Here is a 26,132-nt window from a genome sequence, read left to right on the forward strand (position 1 = left end):
AGGTTGGCCTGTAGGTAAGCCTGTGAATCATTTTCTTCATTAATGATTTTTGTGGGAAGGCTTAGCTCACTGTGAGTGGGACCAGACCTGGGCGGGTATATAAAAAAAAAAAAAAAAATCAGGTTGAGCAAGCTATGAAGAGTAAGCCAATAAGTATGGTTCCTACATGGTATCTGCTTCAGTTCCTGCCTTGAATTCCTGCTCTGACTTCCTTCTGTGATGGACTGTTACCTGGAAGTATAAAATTAAATAGACCCTTTTTATCCCTAGCTGCTTTTGGTCATGGTGTTTTGTCGCAACAATAAAAAAGTATATAATATATTGTGTCTCTGTGATAAAGGTTGCATTTAATTTTAAAACACTAATAAGAGTCTTACTTCTAGAGGTACACAGCTCCCTTTGGCACATAGGGCATTTGCCTGTGAACATAAACCAGCCAGCCTCAGAGCTGTCACTCGGTGACTTAGAATGGGAGAAGCAAATAGTGGTTTCTGGTTTTCATTGTTTTTTGTTTTTCTTTGTTGTTGTTCTGTTTTTTTACACCTCAAAAGAAACAGTTGTTAGAGGGTGTAAATGACTTGGGTACAAATTAGTGCTATTGAATCTTGTGTGTAGAAGTATTGATTTCTTAATATTTCATCTTTGAAACCTGTCTGTCTTTAAATCCAAGTCCAAGTTTCTGTCCTTAGTTTTGCTTCCCTCGCCTCCATTTCATCTTCATTAGAATGCACTTGCTCTTGAGGGGTAGAGATTTCTCGTCATTGATCTGGCTAAACATTACAGATAAGGAAAGAAACCAAGGTCTTGTCTGTGTGCAGGGAATGACATGTTTTTTGCCAAGGTTAAATTTTGGATTGATTATGAAAGCAAATGTGGCAGTTTGAGTAGGAATGGCCCCCACAGACTCATGTGTTGGAATGCTTGGCCCATAGAGAGTGGCAGCATCAGGGGGTGTGGCCTTGTTGGAGTAGGTATGGCCTTGTCAGAGGAAGTGTGTCACTGTTGGGGAGGGCTTTGAGGTCTCATATGCTCAGGCTATGCCCAATGTGACACACAGTCTTCTTCTTCTGCCTGCAGATCAAGATGCAGAACTCTCAGCTACTTGTCCAGCACCATGTCTGCCTGCATGCCGCCAGGTTTTCCACCATGACAAGAATGGACTAAATCTCTGAACTGTATGCCAGCCTCAGTTAAGTGTTTTCCTTTTTAAGAGTTGCCATAGTCCACTGCGGCCGTCCTCCAAGCCCCAGCCAGAGTTCTGCCCTACTGCAAGGAACTCAGAGAGGAGCATTAGAGAGAATGGCTGTACCTCCAGGGATGGTGGAAGCCACTAGCACCAGCAAGACCGTGGAACAGCTTATAGGGAGGATCCTTAGTCCCAACCTGCAGCATAGAGCCGCTACTACTGTAGAGGCAGCAGGCACAGTGGTCATACCACGTGAGCCAGCAACAGCCTGGAGCTCTAGTGAATCCTAACCCTGGACACCCTGCCCAGCTGAAGGATCACCCTGACTTTGAACGACAACAGGATATCCAAGAAGAATCTCAGAGATAGCCCAGCATTTATGATGTTTCAGAATCCAGAGGCCTTGAACCAGACCAATGACTCCTTATATGACTATTTGCATGTAAAACTGTTGGGACAAAAAAATTTCATATATGTATGTATAGTGTGACACACTCACTGCAGTTTGGAATGCCACTTCAATAAACAATGGTGCAAAGGAAAAAAAAAAAGAGTTGCCATGGTCATGGTGTCTTTTCACAGCAATAAAAACCTAAGTAAGGCAGCAAACCTGAGGCTAAATTTTGGATTAATTATGATAGCAAACCTGAAGAGAATTATCCTGACTCCCTAAGTCTGCCCCTATTTCTCCATCACTTCCTCTCCTAGATGCCTAGTCTTTTTGGAATATGCTTTTGCTTCTACAGATGTGATGAACCCAAGGAATTCTTCCTTCTACAAGGGTAGGCTTTGACTGAAGCACAAAGCCACCTGCGGTGTGTGGATACTTCTCCTTTAGTTGCTAGTCAAGGGTGTCCTGGAGACCTTCAAATAATATGTCTTATTGTCATTGTTGGTGGTGGTAAGACTCTATTACTAAAGACACTACACACTTTTGACCAAAGACATGGAGAAATCAAGTTGGTGCTAATCAGGAAGCTTCCTCCCCTCTGGTTAGCTCTCATAGAACTGGAAGGTGTTATGTAGTCTGCTGAAGGGAGTATGTGTGGAGGAATCCTAGCTTTATGATGTATTTGAGACATCAACATGTTTGAGTGTGTGGATTCTTCTAATAAAAAGAATTTTAAAATGAGTTGTTTTAAATCAGTCCTCAGCTGATTTAGTCTAAATGATTCCCCATTGACAGGGATCTCAAGTACAACTCTCAGAAATGTTCAATCCAGTGTTGTGAAATTCTTTTGAAAATTTAGCTTTGCAAGTTAGTCCCTCTCATAGGAGAGGCACTGTCAAGAAATAGCTAGCTGTTGCCAAATGCACTGTCCAGTGAGTTGTTTTAAAATGAGCAGCTCTGGGTGGAGAGATGGCTCAGTGGGTAAAGTGGTTGCCTTGCAAGCTTGAGGACAGGAATTTGGGTCCCCAGGACCTACATGAAAGATTCATAGGCAACAGTGGCTGTTGTAATCCCAGTTCTCAGAGCAGGAAAGGGGATCCCTGGGACAAGCTGGCTAGCTCCAGGTTCTGGGGGAGAAACTGCTTCAATAAATAAAGTGGAGAGTAATTGAGAAAAGATACCCAATAGCAACTTTGAACCTTTGCAGGCAGCCAGGCAAAAAATATGTACACCCACACATTCACACACACACCTACACATATACAAATATGCATATACAAATACCTATACATGCCATGCATACTTAGGCAAATAAAAATTTTTAAATGAGCAGCTTTTATAAGAAATAATAACTGGTAAAATTTCTGCAACTTAGGGGAGAATTAAGATTTAATAAAATGCACTAAACTGGTGTGGAAAGGTTAATTGTCTGTGCTACTGAAGATGATAGTTTTTCAACTTTGAGGTATTAATATTCATCCACATAGACGAGTCTAGATCCCTAGAACTCAAAAAGTGAGGGTTATTTGTTATTTGTCTGGATTTTTATCACAAAGGACACCATGGGGAAGTGTTCCACAATGAACGAGGAGCCTACTTGGAACCTGACAGTTCTTTCTAGAACAGAATGCAGGATTCATCTTATGGCATTGGGTGAGCATAGATCTGCTCTTGGAACTGGGGCACCACTCAAGAGCATTTAGTTGAAGTGATGCCGTAACTTATTAGTATGGGGGTAGGAATTCAAAGGCCTCACCAGGGTGATTATCAGTGTTGGTGGCTAGTTGTTTTCTGTTAGCTTCAGTTTATTGCCACTAATAGTTTGGGCATATTAACAATCAATAGTAATTATATCACATATTTTACCATACTCCCTAGCTATGGAAGTTTTCTAACCAACATTAATAATGCACTAACTCTGTGAAGCAGACAGGAGAGGTGAGGAAATGGAGGTTCAGAAAGACCATGCCAGGAACCTGTAGAAGCCCGCCCCATATAACAATGTCCCTAGTGCACTATGGTTTTTAGATGTCAAAGCAGAGCCCCAGCCATGTTTTGAGTAATACCCTTTATCAGACAAACTGCACTGTATTGACACAGGGGCTTCTCTGCCTACAGAAATCCTTTCCCTGCAGTCAATCCCTCACTGACCTTGAGGGGAGTTTTCTGTATCCCCAAAGCTTATCTGTCAATATTCTCCCATTAGTCCAATAAAAGGGATTACTTGAAACTTGACTCTACATTTTGTCTGACCAATAAAGGCAAGTAATTAAAAATATTGAGTTAGGAACCAAGACATATTGGGGATTGTGACGCTTTTAGTTGCAGCATCCTTGAAAAATAATTTAGTCACTATTAAAATACAGATTGGGTTCTTTTTTCTAAGTTGGCAGTCTCGGCTGTTCTGAAAACCAATCTGGGTCTAAACAGATATTCTTCTGCATGTCATCTTCTTCATCAATGTTGTAGACAGAAGGAACACAGCTGAGGTGTTGGGCCTCAGGGGATGATGAACAAATGGCAACAGACTGAACCATGTGGTTGGTGAGGTTGAGTAGCACCTGGGAGAGTCTGTAGTTCTGTCTCCCCCTGTCCTTGTTGTAGCTTAGCTCTAAGCAGAGTGGCTCAGGGTTCTACCAACTACACAAGGCTGTTGCTCAGAAAGCAGAGGTCTGTGCACGGCTTCCCAGGGAGATGTTCAGAGGGAACCTGTGTCTGTTTGAAACCTTATGGCATTGACCATCCCAGTTTTCAGTCCACACATACTCTATGCCAAAGGTGTAATAAGTGATAGATCATTGTTCTAAAATGACAGCTCCACTGGGTCAGGGCATTCTTTGTAATTGTTCTTTTGTTTTGCTGCAGAATACAGGCACCTAGAGAAGATCCTGGAAGACATGAAAATACGTTTGTATGAACTAATGAGTAATGATGGATAGGTCAGAAAATCTGAGGAGAAAAAACTAGAAGCAAAAAGTATACAATTCAAAAGTTCCAGGATTGGATTGTGTTTCCAAGGGACAGCAAGGAATCTGCTCTTCCCAGCTAATGGTGAAGACTTTATCAGGACAATATTTTGTTTTTCAGTTTTTTTGGTTATATATTGTCTTAGGCAGTAGTACCCATGGGTGCCTGTGTTTATTATGGTGTCTGATCCATAGTGCACCAGCCTATGGCATGCCCACTGTTGGTGATAAAGAACTGGCTTTATAGGGAATGGAATAGTTTAGAGGGCTTTCTTTTCTTGCAGAAGACCATAGTTCAGTTCCCAGTATCCATGTTGGACAACTTACAATTGCCTGTAACTCTAGTTTCATGGATCCAGTGTCCTACTCTGACCTCTGAGGGTACACCATACATGTGCATAGACATATAAATAAAAAGAAATAAATATATATTTTTAAAAATTGGCTTTTTTGTCTCATTTGTTTCTTAGATATGGTTTACTCACATGACATTGGCTTTGTGAAGCTGAATAATTTTGAAAAGGGTGCTTCATCAAGACAGTGTCCAGAGGGGGGGATGCTCCTACCTCCCTTGATACCTTCATTGCTTTGATTTGTCTAGATCGGAGCAAGCCAAACAGCAGTACATTAAGATAGCTAGAAAAACATCATCTTCACAAGATGAAGGGCTAGAAACTCTGATGTTCCTGAACATACACACACACACACACACACACACACACACACACACACACACACAGTGTTAAAGACTCTACAAGGCCCACGGATGAAAACTTTCATGATTTTGAAAATTGAAATGCTACATCAAGTCATATTTTCTTGGGCTGTAACTTATTCATTGCCTATCTTTGTGTCTAAACTGGCTACCACATGGAACCTTAGGGAAGTGTTAACAGAAAGCATCTACCATCCCACAGGCCAAGAAGGTCATCAGAGAGTGCCTGCAATATGTAGCAAAGGCTTCCTGCCTTCCTGGAACTTGACTGCCCAATGGTCCCACCAATGTAATTTACTCACCTTGCTTTTTGACTTTCTTTTGTTATGTAGTTAAAGAAGTTCATATAACTATCACCACCATGCTAGAACATTGTTTGGGGGGGGGCAGCACGTATCTTTGTTCCTGGGCCGTGATTACTCATTTGTACCTCCAAAACAAAGTATTTGCCATGGTCACTCATTTGTGCCTCCAGAATAAAGTATTCCTTGTTCTCTTTGAGGTGAGAGCTAGAATTTTGTGTCAATGGGATTTTATTTTTCATTCATAAATTCATACACATATATATATATTGAGTTTTGTCCATTTTACCCTCATCTACACTCTCCATCCTGTCTCCACACCCTCTCTTCTCATCCTTTATCCTCACCCTCTTTATTTCCCAACAGTCCCTCTACAAATCTGAGGTAATTTTTAAACCTATAAGTTCCCCAGTGAGTGTGGAGGCTTCATGTGTCCTCCCTGTGTGTGGTGAAATGCTGATAAGGCCAGTCTTACATAGGTTTTGGGTGGAAAATTGTAGATTTGGTTGGAAATTCAGTTTCTGTTAGCCACAGCAGAAGGGGTAGAGCTAAATGGGGGCTGTTCTGTTCCCTTCTGCAGATTAGATGGTTTGTAATGCCATTAGAGAGCTGTATTCGAGCGATGTGCATGAGTGTGTGTGTATGTGTGAGAGAGAAAGAGAGGTGTGTGTGTGTGTGTGTGTGTGTGTGTGTGTGTGTGTGTGTGAGAGAGAGAGAGAGAGAGAGAGAGAGAGGTGTACATCTTACACCTGCTGGAAGGTGCTGTGCACTAGAATCCCATGGGCCCCAGAAGACATCATGAGAGAAACAGCCCAGCCTCCTTTAAATAGATAGGCACTGTAAGTTCTGTCCTCCCACTGAGATTTTAAAAAAGGAATAGGAACAGTGACATCAGAAAGTGGTATAGATCTCTTCTACTAGGAACCAGCAACCTCATCCAAGTTAGCTGAGAAAATCCATTTGGTTCAGCATTTATTTTATAAAAAGCTACATTCCATATTATAAATTACATTACTTAGAGTTATTAGTGTTTTAGAACACATATCATTTGGGCAACAGCATCTCAAATAGTATTGTTATCATCAGTTGTATTTCTTCCTCTTAGAGAATGTTTTAGAATGTTGGAAAAGGGCAAGAATGTAGACATACATGTAGTGATGAAAAAAATAAAAATAGTAGGTCTGGTTTTGAAGAACTGTATTATTGGCCCTCTTAAAATTGAACTCAGGAATGAGGAAATCCTTTTTAAACAATTCAACACTAAAAAGTTAATATTTTATATTTTGTAATATCGTATACTTAACACATATAATGTTAAAGTAACCGTTGATGGTGGATTTTAACACAGTTTGCACTTGAGGAAAAATACCAGACTCTCCATGAAACAGAGGGCCCCACATGTGGTCTTTTGACTTTTCCTTTCCAAAGGTCTGTTTTGAAATTAAGTCTTAGAATAGACTGTTCATGAAAACACAGACATAGAAAATGTATATGCTTAGTTCAAACAGATGTGGGGTTGAAAAACCCGGACACAGGCTGAGCTGGAAGAAAGAAGAGCTTTTGTGTATTGTTGTTGGGGTTTCAAACAAAACTAAGCATCAAAATATTAGAACACAGTAACAGAACCCCATTGTCACTAAAACTAATTAGTGTTCTGCTGTTTAATGCAAAAGCCTACATGCTGCCTTGACCTTTTCACACATCTTATCTGAGGTCGGGCTGTAAAACAGAGGGAAGCTCAGAGCGCCTCCAGTTAGCCTCCAGCCCTCTGATTTAAGTAGTTCAATTGATTGTAACAATGCAGGCTGTGTGTAGGACTTATTTAAAGGTGCTGTGTATTAGGCCTTGATTACAAGGAGCCAGTGAATTAAAGTAATGTCATGCCAGGGAACAGTTTCCAGGGCAGAATGACTGCCATTTCTCTTTAATGTGAGACTGCATGGTTTAAAATACACTTAGCTGGAGTGCCTGACTTTGAAGGTTAGCTTCCAGGAAACCTCACACGACGGGAGTGGGTTCTCTGAAGAAGATGAAGGAGGATGCTCATGGGCTGGGGATGCCGTGCTAAGACACAGTTATTAGCAAAGATAACCCAAGACACATAAGGACCTTTCATCTCAAAGTCCCCAGGCAGCTCCAGGCAGACTCCCAAGCTTCCCTACCAGGCAGAGCTGGTGTCGCGGCGTAGCAAGCGCTCTTTTCTTGTGTGGCTCAGTCTCAGGGTGTTTTCAGAGACTCATCAAAGGGGAGGAAAAGCTGCTGAATCTTCTGAAGATCCTCACAGCCTCTGCAGTGAGTCCATGGGCCCAATGTGAGCACACAGAACCAGGTTCCCGGAGGACCTGACCTGTGTTCTGCCTCTGCTAGTTAAATAGCATGAGTTCTCTGGAACATTCTCTAACTTCTCAAAACCCCTATGGCTGCTTTTGCAAAGTGCTGTAAAACTGATAGTTTGTTGTCTCTGACAAAATGGCTGAGGGGGCCAGCAGCTTAAAAGAGAAACGGTTTTGGCTCATGATTTCAGAGGCCTTGGTCCAAGGCCAATTGGCAACATAACTATAAGCCAACATCACCATAAGCCAACTTCACTATAAGCCCCATGGCAAACCCAAATCATCCTAGGAAGTAGAGAGAGGGGAAAGGAACGGGGTTGGTTTCTTTTTTTGTTTGTTTGTTTGTTTTGTAAATTTTTTATTAGCTCAAATTAGGAGCAAGCTTGTTTCACGTGTCAATCCCTTTTCCCTTTCCCTCCCCTCCTCCACCCCTCCCCCCACACCCCCAACCTAACCCTCACCCCATACACCCTACACTCCCCAGGCAGGGTAGGGCTCTCAATGGGGGCTTCCCAAAGTCCACCACATCATCCTGGGCCCGGCCTAGGCTCTCCCCCATGTATCCAGGCCAAGAGTTCATCCCTTCAGGTGGGATGGGCTCTCAAAGTCCCTTCTTACACCAGGGAAAAATATTAATCCATTACCAGGGGCCCCCTAGAGTGCCGAGGCCTCCTAATTGACATCCATGTTCAGGGTCTGGATCAGTCCTGTACTGGCCTCCCAGGCATCAGTCTGGGGTCCATGTGCTCCCCCTTGTACAGACCAGCTGTTTCTGTGGGTTTCACCAGCCTGGTACCGACCCTTTGATCTTCATTCCTCCCTAGCTGCAACTAAGTTCCAGAGTTCAGTTCAGTGTATATCTGTGGGTGTCTGCCTCTGCTTCCATCAGCCACTGGATGAGGGCTCTAGGATGGCATAAAAAGTAGTCATCAGTCTCATCATAGGGGAAGGGCATTTAGGCTATCCTCGCCACCATTGCCTAGATTGTCAGTTCATGTCATCCTTGTAGATCTCTGGAAATCTCCCTAGTGCCAGATCTCTCCTCGGACCTATAATGGCTCCCTCTAATATGGTATCTCTCATCCTGCTCTCCTCTATTCTTCCCTCAACTCAATATTTCTGCTCCTCCATTTCCTCTTCTCTTCTTTTCTCTTCTCTTCTTTTCTCTTCTCTTCTCTTCTCTTCTCTTCTCTTCTCTTCTCTTCTCTTCTCTTCTCTCATTCTGGCAGCTCCTTCTCCCCTACCCTCATGCTCCCAATTAGCTCAGGAGTTCCTGCCCCTTCCTGTTCCTGGGGTCCATGCATTTTCCCTTAGAGTCCTTCTTGTTTCCTAGTTTCTTTGGTGAAGAGGATTGTAGGCTGGTAATCCTTTGCTCTATGTATAAAATTCATATATGAGTGAGTACATACCATGCTTGTCTTTTTGTGTCTGGGTTACCTCACTCCAGTTGTGCCAGCACCATTTGTTAGAGATGCTATCTTTCTTCCATTGTATAGATTTAGCATCTTTGTCAAAAATAGAGTGTTCATAGGTGTGTGGGTTAATATCAGAGTTTTCAATTCGATTCCATAGGGCTATCTGTCTATTTTTGTGCCATTACCAAGCTGTTTTCAGAACTACAGCTCTATAACAGAGCTTGAAGTCAGGGATGGCGATACCTCCAGAAGATCCTTTATTGTACAGAGTTGTTTTGGCTATCCTAGGTTTTTTATTTTTCCATATAAAACTGAGTATTGTTCTTTCAAGGTCTGTGAAGAACTGTGTTGGGATTTTGATGGGGATTTGTGTTGAATCTGTAGATTGCTTTTGGGAGGATTGCCATTTTTACTCTGTTGATTCTATCTATCCAAGAGCATGGGAGATCTTTCCATTTTCTGGTATCTTCTTTAATTTCTTTCTTTAAAGACTCAAAGTTCTTACTGTACAGATCTTTCACTTTTTTGGTTAGTGTTACCCCAAGACATTTTATGTTGATTGTGACAATTGTAAAGGGTGATGTTTCTCTGATTTCTTTCTCATTTTATCTATCATCTGTATATAGTAGGGCTACTAATTTTTTTTAGTTAATTTTGTATCCCGCTACTTTGCTGAAGGTGTTTATCAGCTGTAGGAATTCCCTGGTAGAGTTTTTCAGGTCACTTATGTAGATTATCATGTCACCTGCAAATAGTGAAAGTTTGACTTCTTCCTTTCCAATTTTTATCCCTTTGATCTCCTTTTGTTGTCTTATTGCTCTAGCTTGAGCTTCAAGTACAATATTGAAGAGATATGGAGAGAGTGGACAGCCTTGTCTTGTTCTTGATTTTAGAGGAATCACTTTGAGTTTCTCTCCATTTTGTTTGATGTTGGCTGTTGGTTTGGTGTATATTGCTTTTATCATGTTTAGATATGTTCCTGTTATTCCTATTCTCTCCAAGATCTTTATCATGAAGGGATGTTGGATTCTGTCAAAGGCTTTTTCGGCATCTAATGAGATGATCATGTGGTTTTTCTTTTTCAGTTTGCTTATGTGGTGGATTACATTGATGGATTTTTGTATGTTGAACCATCCTTTCATCCCTGGGTTGAAGCCTACTTGACCATAGTGGATGATTTTTCTGATGTGTTCTTGGTTTCGATTTGCCAATATTTTGTTGAGTATTTTTGCATCGATGTTTATGAGGAATATTGGTCTGTAGTTTTCTTTTTTAGTTGTATCTTTGTGTGGCTTGAGTTCAAAGTGATTGTAACCTTGTAAAAAGAGTTTGGCAATGTCCCTTCTTCTTCTATTGTGTGGAACAATTTGAGGAGTACTTGTATTAGCTCTTGTTTCAGTTTCTGGTAGAATTCTGCAGTGAAGCCATCTGGCCCTGGGCTTTTTTGGTTGGGAGGCTTTTGATGACTGCTTCTATTTCATTAGGGGTTATAGGTCAATTTAAACTGCTTATCTGTTCTTGGTTTAATTTTGGTAAGTGATATCTATCCAGAAAATTGTCCATTTCCTTTAGATTTTTGAATTTTGTGGAGCACAGGTTTTCAAAGTATGACCTGATGATTCTCTGGATTTCTTCAGTGTCTGTTTTATATCCCCCTTTTCATTTCTGATTTTATTAATTAGCATGCTCTCTCTCTGCTAGAGCATGTTTTGGTTAGTTTGGATAGAGGTTTGTCTATCTTGTTGATCTTCTCAAAGAACCAACTAGTTGTTTCATTGATTCTTTGTAATGTTTTCCTAGTTTCTACTTTATTGATTTCAGCCCTCAGTTTGATTATTTCTTGGTGTCTACTCCTCCGTGGTGAGTTTGCTTCTTTTTGCTCTAAAACTTTCAGTTCTGTCAATTCTCTAGTGTGACTTTTCTTCAGTTTCTTCATGTGGGCACTTAGTGCTATGAGCTTTCCTCTTACCACTGCTTTCAGAATGTACCTTAAGTTTGGGTATGTTGTGTCTACATTCTCATTAAATTCTAGAAAGTCTTTAATTTCTTTTTTATTTCTTCCTCAACCCAGGAATGGTGCATTTGGGTGTTATTCAATTTCCACGAGTTTGTAGGTTTTCTGCAATTTGTATTGCTGTTGAATTCTAGCTTTAAAGCATGGTGATCTGATAAGATACAGGGGGTTATTTCAATTCTTTTGTATCTATGGAGGTTTGCTTTGTTGCCAACTATGTGGTCAATTTTAGAGAAGGTGTCATGTGGTGCTGAGAAGAAGGTATATTTTTTTGTGTTTGGATGGAATGTTCTATAGATATCTGTTAAACCCAGTTGGGTCATAACTTCTGTTAGATTCTTTGTTTCCTTGTTAAGTTTCTGTGTGGTGGTCCTGTTTAGTGGTGAAAGCAGGGTGTTGAACTCTCCTACTATAAGTGTGTATGGTTTTATGTGTGGTTTGAGCTTTAGTAATGTTTCTTTTACAAATATGGGTGCCTTAGTATTTGGGGCATAGATGTTTAGGATGGAGACTTCATCTTGATGGACTTTTTCTGTGATGAGTATGAAATGCCCTTCTTCATCTCTTTTGATTGATTTTAGTTTGAATCTAATTTTTTAGATATTAGGATTGCTACACCAGCTTGTTTCTTGGGCCCATTTGATTGGAAAATCTTTTCCCATCCCTTTACTCTGAAGTAACACCTGTCTTTGAAGTTGAGGTGTGTTTCTTGTATACAGCAGAAGGATGGATTCTGTCTTCATATCCATTCTGTTAGCCTGTTTGTTGTTATGGGCAGGTTAAGACCATTGACATTGAGGGATATTAATGTTCATTGATTGTTGGTTCTTGTTTGTATTAGATTTATTGTTGGTGGTGTCATTGTGTGTGTGTATTTTGCCCTCCTGTTTCTTTTCGTGTTTGGTAAAATTGGATTATCTATCGCCTATGTTTTTGTGAATGTAGTTATCTTCGTTGGGTTGGAGTTTTCCTTCCAGAACTTTCTATAGTGCTGCATTTGTGGATATGTATTGTTTAAATCTGTTTTTGTCATGGAATATCTTGTTTTCTCCATCTATAGTGATTGAAAGTTTTGCTGGGTGCAGTATCTGGGTTGGCATCCATGATCCCTTAATGTTTGTAGGAAATCTATCCAGGACCTTCTGGCTTTCAAAGTTTCCATTGAGAAGTCATGTGTGACTCTGATAGGTCTGCCTTTATATGTTATTTGGCCTTTTTTCCTTTGTTGCTCTTAATATATTCTCTTTATTCTGTAGGTTTGGTGTTTTGATTATTATGTGTTGAGGGGACTTCTTTTTGTGGTCCAGTCTGTTTGGTGTTCTGTAAGCTTCTTGTACTTTCATAGGCATATCCTTCTGTAGGTTGGGGAAGTTTTCTTCTATGATTTTGTTGAATATGTTTTCTGTACCTTTGAGCTGTATTTCTTCACCTTCTTCTATACCTATTATTCTTAGGTTCGGCCTTTTCACAGTGTCCCATATTTCCTGGATATTTTGTGTTAGGGATTTGTTGGACTTGAGATTTTTTTTGGTCGATGACTGTATATCCTCTAGCGAGTCTTCAGCAACTGAGATTCTCTCTTCCATCTCTTGAATTCTATTGGTTATACTCACATCTTTAGTTCCTGATCATTTATTCAGCTTTTCTATTTCCAGCATCCACTCGTTCTGTGTTTTCTTTATTGTGTCTATTTCAGCTTTCATGCCTTGAACTCTTTCGAGTGCTTCCTTCACTTGTTTGTTTGTTTTTTCTTGGCTTTCTTTAGATTCCTCTTAAAGAATCTAGAGATTCTTTAGATTTGTTTACTTCTTGTTTACTTCTTGAATTTTTGGTTTGTCTTTCTTTTCCTCCATTTCATGTAATTTTTTGCTTGTTTTTTTCTTCTATTTTTTAAAGGGATTTTCTTGTTTCCTCTTTAAAGGTCTCTATCATATTCCTAAGATAATTTTTGAGGTCCATCTCTTCTTCATCCTGTTTTCAGATCTTGCTGGTATGGAGTCCCTAGATTCTGGTAATGTCATATTGGTTTTTCTGTTGTTGAGTGTGTGTTCTTACTCTGTCTTATTCCCATCACTTCTTCTAGTGAGTGCAGGTGGGGTCTCTCCCTCTCTCTGGTGGCAGGTGGAGGGCTCAGTCTCTGGCAGCAGCCGATGGCAGAGGGCAGTGGGTAGACAAGAGTGGTGTGTGTCCGACTCAGTGTGGGCCTTTCTGGTCTGGGCAGGTCCACTCTTGCCCGGTGGGCTCAGGCAGAATCTAGCAGGGGTTGATGGGGGATGTTGGGGAGCAGACCAGCACCCAGACTCACCTGAGGCTCAGGCACCCACCTTAGGACAGAGAGCGGAGCATGGATAAGGGTGAGGTGTGTCCAGACTCAGTGTCTGGGTTGGTTTCTTCCTCCTTCAGCCTTTGTTCCATCTGGGCTGACAGCCTAATAGAGGATGCCACCCACATTCAGGGCAATCTTTCCTCACTTAGCTGCTGTCCCACAAGCCAACCATCTCCGCAAATACCCTTCCAGATACATCCAGAAGTATGCTCCATCTTGAGTGTTTCTCTGTCCAATTAGGATGACCATCAAGATTAACAACATCACAATAAACACACTTACTGCTATTGTAGAGAAGATGTAGGATTCTTGTTTTACAGGTTTATTTTAAGGTTTTGTATGTATGTGTATGGGGCATGTCTATGTACAGCCAAGTGCAGGTGGAGTCCAGAAGAGGACACTGGATCCCAGAGCTGGAGTTATAGGTGGTTGTGAGCAAACCTGACGTGAATGCTGGGAACTGAATTTGGGTTTTCTGCAAGAGGGGGAAGCGCTTTCAACTGCTGAGCCATCTCTTCAGTCCCCACATTTCTTTATGTCATGAACCTTTTCTTGTATGTGCGTGCTGGAATTGAAGCCCAGGTGTTGGACACAGCATGCAATCCATCACTGAAGTGTAGCCCAGCCTTTCCATGAACTTTTGCATACTCTGTATATCCATTGATTTGATGATCACTGAAGATACATCACTTCTGCTCTGTTTGGGGAGGGGGAAATCTTTTGCTTTTCTAGCTAGGCCACACATTTTCTGAGGGCAAGGAGACTTTTCTATCAAATCTTCCCTCCAAACTGCCAGAGCCTTTAAATTGGTGCCAACAAAGGCACCCGGGTAACCAGGGGACTCAAATCAAGACTGGACCAAGGGTCAGAGGCCTGAATCTTAGTGTTCCTCTACTGGTTGAGGCCAGCATTGGTACCTTGACCCTCATAGTTTTTTGTAGTTGTGAAAAGGAAGTGAGTGACCTGCTCCGTGCCTGTCATCTGATATTGGTTTTAGGAGTAAAAAAGATCATACATGTGAAAGAACATTAAAAATCATGGCTGCCGCACACATTTTAAGTAGTGTTATGACAGTAGGTACCAGGATATCAGAGACAGAATAGCCAGGCAGAGACGCTTGGCAGCAGGCAGTGGACTGGACCAGATGAAGGGGAGCTGAACAGAGGCCTCCAGTCATCCTCCTATCAGCAATGCATAGTGTTAATTTAATGCTTCCCTAAGATTTCCCTAAAGTGGACTAAGCCAGCAAGCCAGAAACAAACCAAAACAGAAGATGATGTCTACAATTGTTAAAATGTAGTAACCAGAAATCAGACGTTTCTTAAGTTAAAGATAGGTCACTGCCCCCACAGTCAGTCTCTTTTGTTGTCTGGAGAGTTATAACAATCCTCTCCTGGCAGTTAGTTTTAAGATCATTAAATGATCCTCATTTGCAATATATTTGCAGAAGATTACAGCCATCTAAATTGACCCTGAAGGAAGACTTATTTCATTAATGGGCTGTCCTGTGCTAATGCATAAAGCTAGAAAAATATATCTATTAAATTCTTAATGTGTAAATGATGTTTCTGGCTTTCTTCTTAATTACAAAGCAAAATGAGCCTGAAGTGCACTATGTCTAGGAAAAAATGATCAATGGAATCCATCTTTCAGGGGTGGAACTTTTTCAGACTGTCCCCAAGTTCCAGCTGGAGACTCCTCTTCGGGCTCTGAGGAGATTTCCTCCTGGGCAGCAGGCACTGGAATTCCTTCTTCCACTGGATCTACAGCAATGTATGCAGTTGGGCAAGCTAAAGAGACCTTTTCCAGATTCCAGTGAACACAGCAAGATAATCTGATATCTTAGAGGTGTTCCCCCTTCCGTTCCTCGGTAGGCATAGCTCCTGTTAATGTTTCCTTGATTACTCTGGGTTTACTGCATGAATGACGATGTGCCATTGCTAGCTCAGCATGTCCAAGCTGAGAGTGAGTGCAGCTGAAGAAGAGACTGACACGTGTGTTTCCAGTGTGTGCACAGAATAATAAATAAATGATAAGTAAAACATTGATGTGATGTGCTGGTAAGGGGTGCCAGAGTGGCCCCACCTGTCCCCTAACAAGGCTGCTTGCAGTGGCAGGCCGCATTTGTGTGGAAGTTTAGGGAGAGCAGTTCAGAAATAGTGATTGTGCCCTGGTTTCCCAGGAGAGTTCACTGTTAAGAACAGTAATCCTGTAGAGGCAACACATGCACACAAAGCACCTGTTCCCCTTAGGTTGGTGTTTTCTTCAGATAACAAGATTAGGGAGAGCGAGCTCATTCATACCTGCCTGTGCTGACAGGGCAGTGGCAAGTTAATGGGTAGTGGCAGAGTTGATCTGTTACACTTTTGATGCCTTGATTGTTATTATGTCTTGTGCTTTACTTAAAAGTTTTTATGTTAATCTGTCATCTATCGTCTATCTATTATCATCATCTGCCATCTATTCATCTTATGTATCTATCATCTATCCATCTTATCTATCATCTACCTTTCTGTCATCTATCATCTATCTATATATCAACTATCTACCTACCTACCTATCAGCTTTCCATTCTATCTATCATCTGTTTATCTACTCTATCACCTATTTATATCTATCATCTATCTATCTAATCTATCATCTATTTATATCTTTCTATCATCTATCTATCTTCTATCTAATCTATCATCTATTTATATCTATCATCTATCTATCTAATCTATAATCTATGTATATCTATGTATATCTATCTATTGTCTATCTATCATCTATCTATCTTCATCATCATCATCATCTATAGGGGCATGCATGTGTCACAGCATATATGTGAACTCAGAGGACAACTTGTTAAAGTTGGTTTTGTTCTTCTACCTTATGGGTTCTGGGGACAAACACCTTTATCTGCTGAGTCATATTGCTGGCCTATGTTTTACTTTTTAAGTGCTCACATCTTGATAAATTCCAAAATTTACACAGATTTCCACCTTATTCCAGTCCCGATTTCACTATTCATGTACAAATAAGGTATTTAAAAATGTATAAAAATAAAGAACCAACAAGTGAATCATATGAGTAGCATGTATTAGCATGTAGGAATCTTTAATCCTAAGAGGAAAATAAAGAAGAAATTTGTGAAGGATTCTATGTTTCAATCAGATGTATTTTGTCCAGTGTGAGTATGTGTTTGGCTCTTGCAAGTTCTGGCCTCTGTATTATTGTGAGTTATTGGCATTGTGGCATATTACAGATACACAGCCTACAATATGGGGAAAAGGCAAGGAAGGGCAGTATCGTCTTTGAAATTTTCTTGTCTGTATTTTTGATTTTTTTTTTTACATTAAAGTGCTGCATGTTTCAAAGTTCAGGAAGAAAAGTTATAGATGAGCACATTTTTTTTTTTATTTTAACACCAAGAAGAACCCTGGCCAGCAGATCTCAATGGGTTCTCCAATATGTTTTTTAGCATAGTGCTAGAGAAAGGAATCCATTGAAAGAAAGAAAGAAAAAAAAGTTATCTTGTGAGCATTTTAGAAAACGATAAGCTTTGCGCTCTGTTTCTCAGGATGACAAATGCCATGATGAGGAGAGTGCTCATATATCGCTACTCACTGTTTACTCTACCGAAATGAGTTTTGAAAGCTGCGTAGTGGGAGGATTTTTATGTTAAAGTATCTACACTATCAGATCCTTATATTCCTGTACAATGAGGACAAGCAGAGGATGTAACTGACCTAAGCCTGGGAATAAAACAACTCAGGAAAGAGGACTGTAGAGGGTGGGGAGCTCAGCAGGGCTTCACTGCCTTGGCCCCTCTCTAATCTAGCTATAGGGTAACAGAGGCTCTGAAATGTAATCGTATTTCTGAATTGTAACTACTAGAAGTTGTCTTATTTACCTTTCTATTGATCTAAATCATCATGACCAAAAGCAATTTGGGGAGGGAAGGGTTTATTTCATCATGCACTTCCAGGTCACACTTCATCACTGAGAGAAGTCAGGGCAGGAACTCAAGGTAGACACATGAAGGCAGGAACCGAAGCAGAGACCATCAAGGAACACTGCTTACTGGATTGCTCCTCTTGGTTTGCTAAGCTGCTATTTTATACAACCCAGGACCACCTTCCCAGGAGTGGCATCACCCATAGTCATCTGGGTCCTTCCACATCAGTCATTAATCAGGAGAATGTCCCCACAGGCTCACCTACAGGTCACTCTTACAGGTATTTCTTCAATTGAGGGTGATTCCTCCCAAATATCTGTAGCTTGTATCAAATTGACAAAACACCAACTAACACAGAGATAAACTTCATAAATTTACTCACAGACACAGTCTTTGAATATAATCTAGTTTTAGGTTTTCACCCCCCACCCCATTACTGTGATAAAATACTCTAAAAAAGCAACTTAAGGAAAAAGTATTTATTGTAGCCAACACTTTGCTGATTAATCCATTTTGCTGACCCTGAGGCACAGATTCAAAAGCCACAGACCCACGCCACCACAGACTGGAAATTCCAACAGTATGAGCCCAAATAAAACTTTTCTCTTCACAAGTTGATTGCCTCAGACTTGTTACAGTAGTGGGTGTCTATCTAACACCACTTCAGAAACCCAGTAGATGTGCCTGTGCTGTTTCTCCTTCCTGTGACTGATGATTAGATACAATCCTCCACCATTTTCAACTGAGTCCAAATTTTCACTTCAATGCTTAATAGATAAACAGTACTGGCTAAAACACTTTGTCTCTTTGAGCCTCACTTTCTCCATTTGTAAAATGGGTACAAAATACTTTTTTTTTAACTTACCGATTGAGGAGAAATGAGACATGTTTGTATAAGGTAATCTGCATTCTATGCATTTGGTGTATATAAGTACTCATGATATACCATCTTTATTCCCCTTTCACTATACTGGACACTGGGAGTTTTCCAGCCATCTGGCATCCCTTCTCTTTTTAATTTAAATAAAAAAACAAGCTTGTTTTACATGTCAATCCCAGTTCCCTCTCCTTCCCCTCTTACCCTGCCCCCCCCACTGGCTCCCTATCCCACCCCTTTTCTGCTCCCCAGGGAGGGTTAGGCCTTCTATTGGGGATCTTCAACGTCTGTCATATCATTTGGAGCAGGACCTAGACCCTCCCCCATGTGTCTAGGCAGAGAAAAATATCCCTCTATGTGGAATGGGCTCCCAAAGTCCATTCCTATACTAGGGATAAATATTGATTCACTACCAGAGGCCCCATAGATTGTCCAGACCTCCTAAATGACACCCACATTCAGGGGATCTGAATCAGTCCTATGCTGATTTCCCAGCTCAGTCTGGGGTCCATGAGTTCCCCCCTTGTTCAGGTCAGCTGTTTCTGTGGATTTCTCGAGTCTGGTCTTGACCCCTTTGCTCATCACTCCTCCCTCTCTGCAACTGGATTCCAGGAGTTCTGTTCAGTGTTTAGTTGTGGGTGTCTGCTTCTGCTTCCATCAGCTACTGGATGAAGGCTCTAGGATGGCATATAAGGTAGTGATCAATCTCATTATTGGGGAAGGGCATTTAGGGTAGCCTCTCCACTATTGCTTAGATTGTTAGTTGGGGACATTTCCCTAGTACCAGATTTCTCTTTAAACCTATAAGGCCCCCTCTATTATGCTATCTCTTTTCTTGCTCTCCTCTATTCTTCCCCTGACTCAATCTTCCTGCTCCCTCATGTCCTCCTCTCCCCCCTTCTCCCCTTTTCTTTGTCTTAACTCCCTCTCCCAATTAGCTCAGGAGATCTTGTCCCTTTCCCCTTCTCTGGGGGACCATGTATGTCTCTCTTAGCGTCCTCCTTGTTTCCTAGCTTCTCTGGTGGTGTGGATTGTAGGCTCCTAAACCTTTGCTCTATGTCTAAAACCCATATATGAGTGAGTACATACCATGTTTGTCTTTTTGTGACTGGGTTACCTCACTCAAGATGGTTTCTTCTAGTTCCATCCATTTGCCTGCAAATTTCAAGATTCCATTGTTTTTTTTTCACACTGAGTAGTACTCCATTGTGTATATGTACCACATTTTCATTATCCATTCTTCAGTTGAGGTTGCTTCCAGGTTCTGGCTATTACAAATAATGCCGCTATGAACATAGTTGAACAGATGTCCTTGTTGTATAAATGTGCATCTTTTGGGTATACTGGCATTCCTTCTTTTCATAAAGGTTATGTTCATTCTATTTTGTGTATTGCCCTTGTTGTGTATAGAATCAATGTAAATGAGGTTCCCTTTTCTTCTTCTTTTTTTTATTAGTTCAAATTAGGGAACAAGCTTGTTTCACATGTAAGTCCCTTCTCCCTCTCCCTCCCCTCACCCCCATCCCTTCTCCCCCACCCCCAACCTACCCCCCACCCCATCCACCCACCACTCCCCAGGCAGGGTAGGGCCCTCAACAGGGGCTCTGCAAAGTCCACCAAATCTTCCTGGGACAAGCTTAGTCTATTTCTATGGGACAAGCAAAGCCTGCCAATTTCCAGGTGAGCAGGCCCCACAGGTGAGTGGATCTTTCCCCAAATCTGCTGTCTTTGGTTTTTCAACATGGCCCTTAGATGAATCCAATGGTGGAATATCTGGTGACAAAGTGTGAGAGTTAATATAATTAATAAACTTTTATCTACAATATGGCTGAGTCATGCCTTACAAGAACAACAACAACAAAAATCAAGAACTCCCAAAATACAAGTCTCAGAACCAAACCATAAAGGAATGAACACATTCAGCAAGGCTGTCAAGAATGTAAAAGAATGTAGTCATTGACAGGGCTGAATTAGCAATTACTTGAGACAATGTAGAAGCCTACTTTCTAAACTGAAATTTGAAATGCAATGATGAGAAGAAAGGGCCTTCATAGTGTAGAATTACTTTTCCATTAGCTAAAAGTTAGTAAGTCCCTACTATATGCAAGACATGTAGACTAGGTCTAAGAAGACACTGTGATTACTGTCAAGCTGATTAAAACACAGCGGAGAAGCCACTAACTATATTCAATTGTCCCATGGTGTCTGACCAATTAATTCCCAAGACTCCTGTGAATATAGAAACCTGGAGATATTTTAGTTCCTAGTGTAAAATGGCAGATGGTTTGCATTATAGCCTTTGCAGACCCTCTTGTCTACTTTAAATCATCTCTATGTTACTTATAATACATAATGTAATATAAATGTTATATAGTGTTATTTAGAGGATGATGACAAAAATAGCCTTTACATGTTTCATATAGGCACAATTTTTCCCAGATGATTTCAATCAGTGCCTGGTTGACTCCACAGGTTCAGAGCCCATAGCTGTATAGGGCCCACTGTGCATGTTGCATGTACTGCCACATACAGGTGAAACAAATAACATTTAATAGAGCATGAGGCTATGCTCCAACGACACTGGCCTCTCTATCCCAGGAAGATGCTGCATTCCTTTCCAAAACAGAGATCGACTTCATAACTTGATTCATTCATTCCACTGTCATGGTGCAATTAGTTTATGCTAGACATTTGAGAATCTTATTCTTATGGAACTTTCTAGGTGAGGGAAACAGATACAAACAAATTTGCAAATCCCAGGGCACTGATGGGCCTGGAAGTCTCCCTAAGGCAGATGGTAACTGGTGGAGGGAGATGCTTTGCCTCCCATGTGTGTAACTGCTTCTGGGAGCAGGCAGGAGGAACCTGTGATCCAGAGGGAGGCCTGGGCTGAGAGCTTACAGCCAGAGGGAAGAACAGATGTATACTGTGGGCCAGGTGGCCTGTTCACCTCTTCGTGGCTGGGAAGCAGAAAGAGAAAGGGGAAGAAGGGGCCACGGTCCCAATTAGCCCCTTCATGACCTAACTTCCTTCGATGAGGATCCATCTCTGAAAGGTTCCACTATTCCTAGGAATGAGGACAAGACCTTCCACACAAGGCTGCTGGGGAGATTCTTTATCCAGTGTTCCTGAGGGCCAGCTGGTTACTAACTTCATATGCATTTGGTAGTGCACACGTGACTTAAGTCACATTTTATAATGTACTAATGATTTAAAGCAAAACTTTGCCTTTGTTTTACTCAAGATGGTTTCCCTTTTCTACACTAGGTTTTCCCCAAAGTCAAAATGGCGGAAGGATGGGTGCTGAGTGGCTCTTCTAAGTTGTCCTGGAGATGGCCCTGTGACAGAGGGCTGACCAGGCTCTGTTCCTGCTTGTTCTAAACCAGGGGAAAGTTGTTCCCTTAAAATGGATGGAAAGGTCTTCTGAACCAGAACACAGTGGCTTTGGAAAAAATCTGGTGGTAAACTCCACCACATCCTCATTTTAGAAGAGAAGAGGAAAAAAAAATACTAAGAGTAGTTTTCAGCCCTTTGTGTTCCCTCCTCGGCCCTGGAAGCATCTTATTGGCATTTAACTTTAAAAATGCATTTCTATCACACATAATAGATTAACAACACCCTAGATCCTCCCCCATTCATGCCTCAGATATATGGAATATCTTTTACCTAAGAAAATGTTTATTTGTTTTGTTCTATTGCCCAGTAAGCCTGTTAAAGGTACAGATTGTGCACACACACGGGTGTGTGTGTGTGTGTGTGTGTGTGTGTGTATCACATGAAAACTGGGAAATCTTCTAAGTTATTCCTTTCCACGGCACGGATAGTCAGGTCCTTTACACCAACTGGAGAAGCACAAATGTTGCAGGAACATCTTCAGAGTGGTTTATGCCCTTGACAGGTCAATCAGAGGGTAGCTGAAACTGAAGAAGTCATATGCCACAGTGCCAGCGGAAATGAAAATTATACCACTCACACTAACGAGTGCATCTCCAAAGGGACTATTTAGCGGCATTAGAAGTCTCAGAGCAGATGCCTCTGAACTTAAAACACACTTAATTCCCAAGGATTGCCCTGTAATTAATTTACCCAGATAGACTCATGGAGGAGAGCGCAGGCCAGAGCATCATGTTGCTCAGCGATTTGGAAACTTGAGGGAGCACTAAGATAAATAATTTGATTAAAAAAATCTAAATACATTTCTGCTATAACAGAACCCACACACAAAAGGAAAATCACGTTCCAATTTTATAGTCTTATCTCCTTTAGAGAAAAAAAGAATCTAACTACAGTGACAGAGAGGACTGCATGTAGTCAACATCAAAAGAATATCCGTCATGTTTGGATGCTGCCTCTATCCCTGCTAACTTGCTGGCCTGTAAACATTACTCTGAACGTGGGAGGCTCCCCTCACTGTGCTAGTTACACACCCTTGGTGTACAGCAACAAACAGCCACACATGCCACTGTTAGCACAGTTTGTGTTTCATGAGGCACAGCCAAGTCTCATGTGACTACCGACAGCTGTATTTTTCTAGTATTCAGGAATGCAATTTCAAAAGTGCTCAGATTTTTTAAATGGTTTTGTGCACATCTGAGTTTGCAAGCATTGTGATCACAGTAGGGTGTGCTGTTACACCAATAGGGGTATTAAATATTATGGCCTATGGTGATGTTTGTTGATGTTTTTCTGGAAACGTGGTTTTAGTTCCACTTGAACCATAGTTTTAAGCTGCTTTCCTCTTGAACTTGGGCAAATGTCTTAACTTTTTTAGTCCTTAATAAGTAATTAAACTTAATTAGTAATTAAATGAAAATAATAGCCCTGCAAGATGCCCCAGTGGGTAAATGCTCTTGCTGCCAGGACTGACAACCTGAGTTTGAGCCTCAGAACCTATATGGTAGGAGAGAACTGATCCTTACAGGCTGCCTTCTGACCTCTGCACACAGGCCATGGCACACATATACCATGCCAAATAAATCAGTTACTAAAGAAAATGTAGAAAATAATGATAATGATATCAGGTGGTAGTTGAATTATGAACTAATAGGTATAGAGCTCACCCAAAATAGTTCTGGTTCTCTCTCAATAGTGACAGTTTTTATCATAACTGTTTACTTTTGCTCTAGGCCACTTTCTTTTTTTAAATTCTACTCCTTTGGAAGACAGTACTTTGTGCCCCTCACTATGCTTGACGTATTTACATATCTCATTTCTTTTCATCTTTACCACGCCCTTCTGAGTAGGTTGCATTATCACAGTTATACAGATGAGGACACTGACGGCGGGAAGGACAATGATCTAGCCAGGATATGGGCAGAATTGACACCTCCCATATCTGCAATAAATCTGCATTCCAAGTTTATCACCAAGCTAAGCACTGGGGAAGATTTCGGAGACAGCCCTCCCCAGTCTCCTACAATACCATCTCCTGTTGGCGATGAGGAGAGAAATGAGCAGTAAATGAGCCATTGCATGGCAGATTCTACCATCACAACAGTGAAGAGATGTTAGGGACATATAAGTAGTATGCAACGGATCATGGGGGAACCTGGGAAGGAAGTCACAGCAGAAGGGGCTTCTGACCTGGATGTGAAAAAACAAGGGAGATCTTGATACATAAATAGAGGTGGTCCCGGTAGTAGGAACTTCCTGTGCAAAGGGATGAAGTCTCAGAGTACTTGAAGGATGTTGAAGAAGCCACTATTCAGTTCCTCTACTGCAATACTTACTGCATGTGTAGTATGGGGCTGGTTATCTATACTTTGCTCTTCCTTGTGTCTATCATGATAAACATAGGATGCCTTTGGGGATCAAGAAAAGTGGGCTCATGTTTAGCATAGCAGTTTTACAGTACCCCAAAACAGAATCAACGGCTGTCCATTGGCAGATGAATGAATAAAGAAAATGTGTCACATGTATCTGCCTGCCTGCGTATCCCTATCTATCTATCTATCTATCTATCTATCATCTATCTATCCATCCATCCATCCATCTACCCATCTATGTATCTCTCTCTATCTATCTAATTTGTCTAATGGAATATCTCTCAGCCATAAAAGTTGTGACAAGAGGAGAATATTATATTAAATGGAATAAACCATGCATTAAAAAAAACAAATCCATGGCTCAGTCAGCAAAGTGCCTTCCACATAAACTTGAGGACCTGAGGTCCATCAACAGTATACATGTAAAAAGACAGTTGTGGGGGCACATGCTTGTACCCCCAGTGCTGGGGAGGTGGAGATAGACAGGAGGATCATTGGGGCTCACTGGCCAGCCAGCCAAGCCTAATTGGTGAAGCCCAGGCCAGTGAGAGACCCTGTCTCAAAAACCAAGGTGAATGGCTTCTGAAAAAAAAACACCTGAGGTTGGCTTCTGTTTGTTACTACACACACACACACACACACACACACACACACACACACACACACACACTTATATTCCTGCATACACATGTGTCTTTAGACACACTTGTGTATGTGCACACACATGTATATTTGCATAATGAGTATTGGGGTACAGTTTGATAGGAAGATTAATTTCTAGAGTTCTACAGAGGTGTAGGTTACTATAGCCCACAACTTACTATTTGTTTTATAAAGAACTAGGAAAGAGGTACTGATAGGCTGAAAACACAAAGAAGTGTTGTCTCAAGGCATTTAAGGGGCTAGAAATGATTGCCTCGTATGGCCATGACATATTATATGCATGTATGGAACTACTTTTAGTATTCAGGCATCTTAATGGCCTATCCTTGGGGTTCTGACAGGATATGCCCTCAGCTGCAGCCACTAAGAGCACTACCTGTGCATATTCACTATGTTCCCATTTATTTATTTATTTATTTATTTATTTATTTATTTATTTATTTTTGGTTTTTTGAGACAGGGTTTCTCTGTGTAGCTTTGGAGCCTATCCTGGCACTCGCTCTGGAGACCAGGCTGGCCTTGAACTCACAGAGATCCACCTGCCTCTGCCTCCTGAGTGCTGGGATTAAAGGAGTGTGCCACCAATGCCTATCTATGTTCCCTTTTAAAAGGTTCCTGCCCACATCCTCTCTCTCTCTCTCTCTCTCTCTCTCTCTCTCTCTCTCTTTCTCCTCTCTCTCCCACTCTTTCCTCTTTCCTCTCTCCTGCTGCTCCTGTTTCCGGAGGCTGGTCTCCCTGCTTCCCTTTCCCCTTTTTATGATCCCTTTCCACAATTAAAAAAAAAAAAAAGACCCTCTGCTTGAACCATGCCACATGGCATCTTTCTCTCACAAACTACTTTTCTTAAATTTCAACAACTACCACATTGGCCAAGGTAGCCACCACTCAGAAGGCTGGGGCAAGAACATTCCAAGCTCAAGGCCAGTCTTGGCAATTTAGTGAGACTCTGTCTCTAAACAAAAAGTAAAAAGTAGGACGGGGTATGTAGTACATGGTAAAGCACTTGCTCTGTATTTGATCCTCAGCACTGTCAAACCAGCAAACAAAACAACAGAGACAACCAAGCGACCAACAAGATACTGTGATGTAATTATAAATTATACTTCTAGGGCTGGAGAGATGGTTTAGTGGTTAAGAGCACTGCCTGCTCTTCCAGAGGCCTGGGTTCGATTCCCAGCTCTTACATGGTGGCTCACAACCATCTGTAACTCTAGTTCCAGAGGATTTGACGCCCTCTGC

The 26,132-nt window shown here is 41.3% G+C and overlaps 1 long non-coding RNA gene across 1 annotated transcript in view; it reads left to right on the forward strand.

The window, feature by feature from the left end:
- Window positions 1-1,790, forward strand: part of LOC103160057 — a 127,684-nt gene extending 125,894 nt beyond the window's left edge. Inside the window, exon 6 of the long non-coding RNA XR_004768188.1 lies at window positions 1,078-1,790. This is a non-coding gene — a long non-coding RNA (uncharacterized LOC103160057). The remainder of the gene's footprint in view (window positions 1-1,077) is intronic.
- The last annotated feature ends 24,342 nt before the right edge of the window (window positions 1,791-26,132 follow it).

Source organism: Cricetulus griseus, chromosome 2, assembly GCF_003668045.3.
Source record: "Cricetulus griseus strain 17A/GY chromosome 2, alternate assembly CriGri-PICRH-1.0, whole genome shotgun sequence".
In the NCBI taxonomy this organism is placed as follows: domain Eukaryota; kingdom Metazoa; phylum Chordata; class Mammalia; order Rodentia; family Cricetidae; genus Cricetulus; species Cricetulus griseus.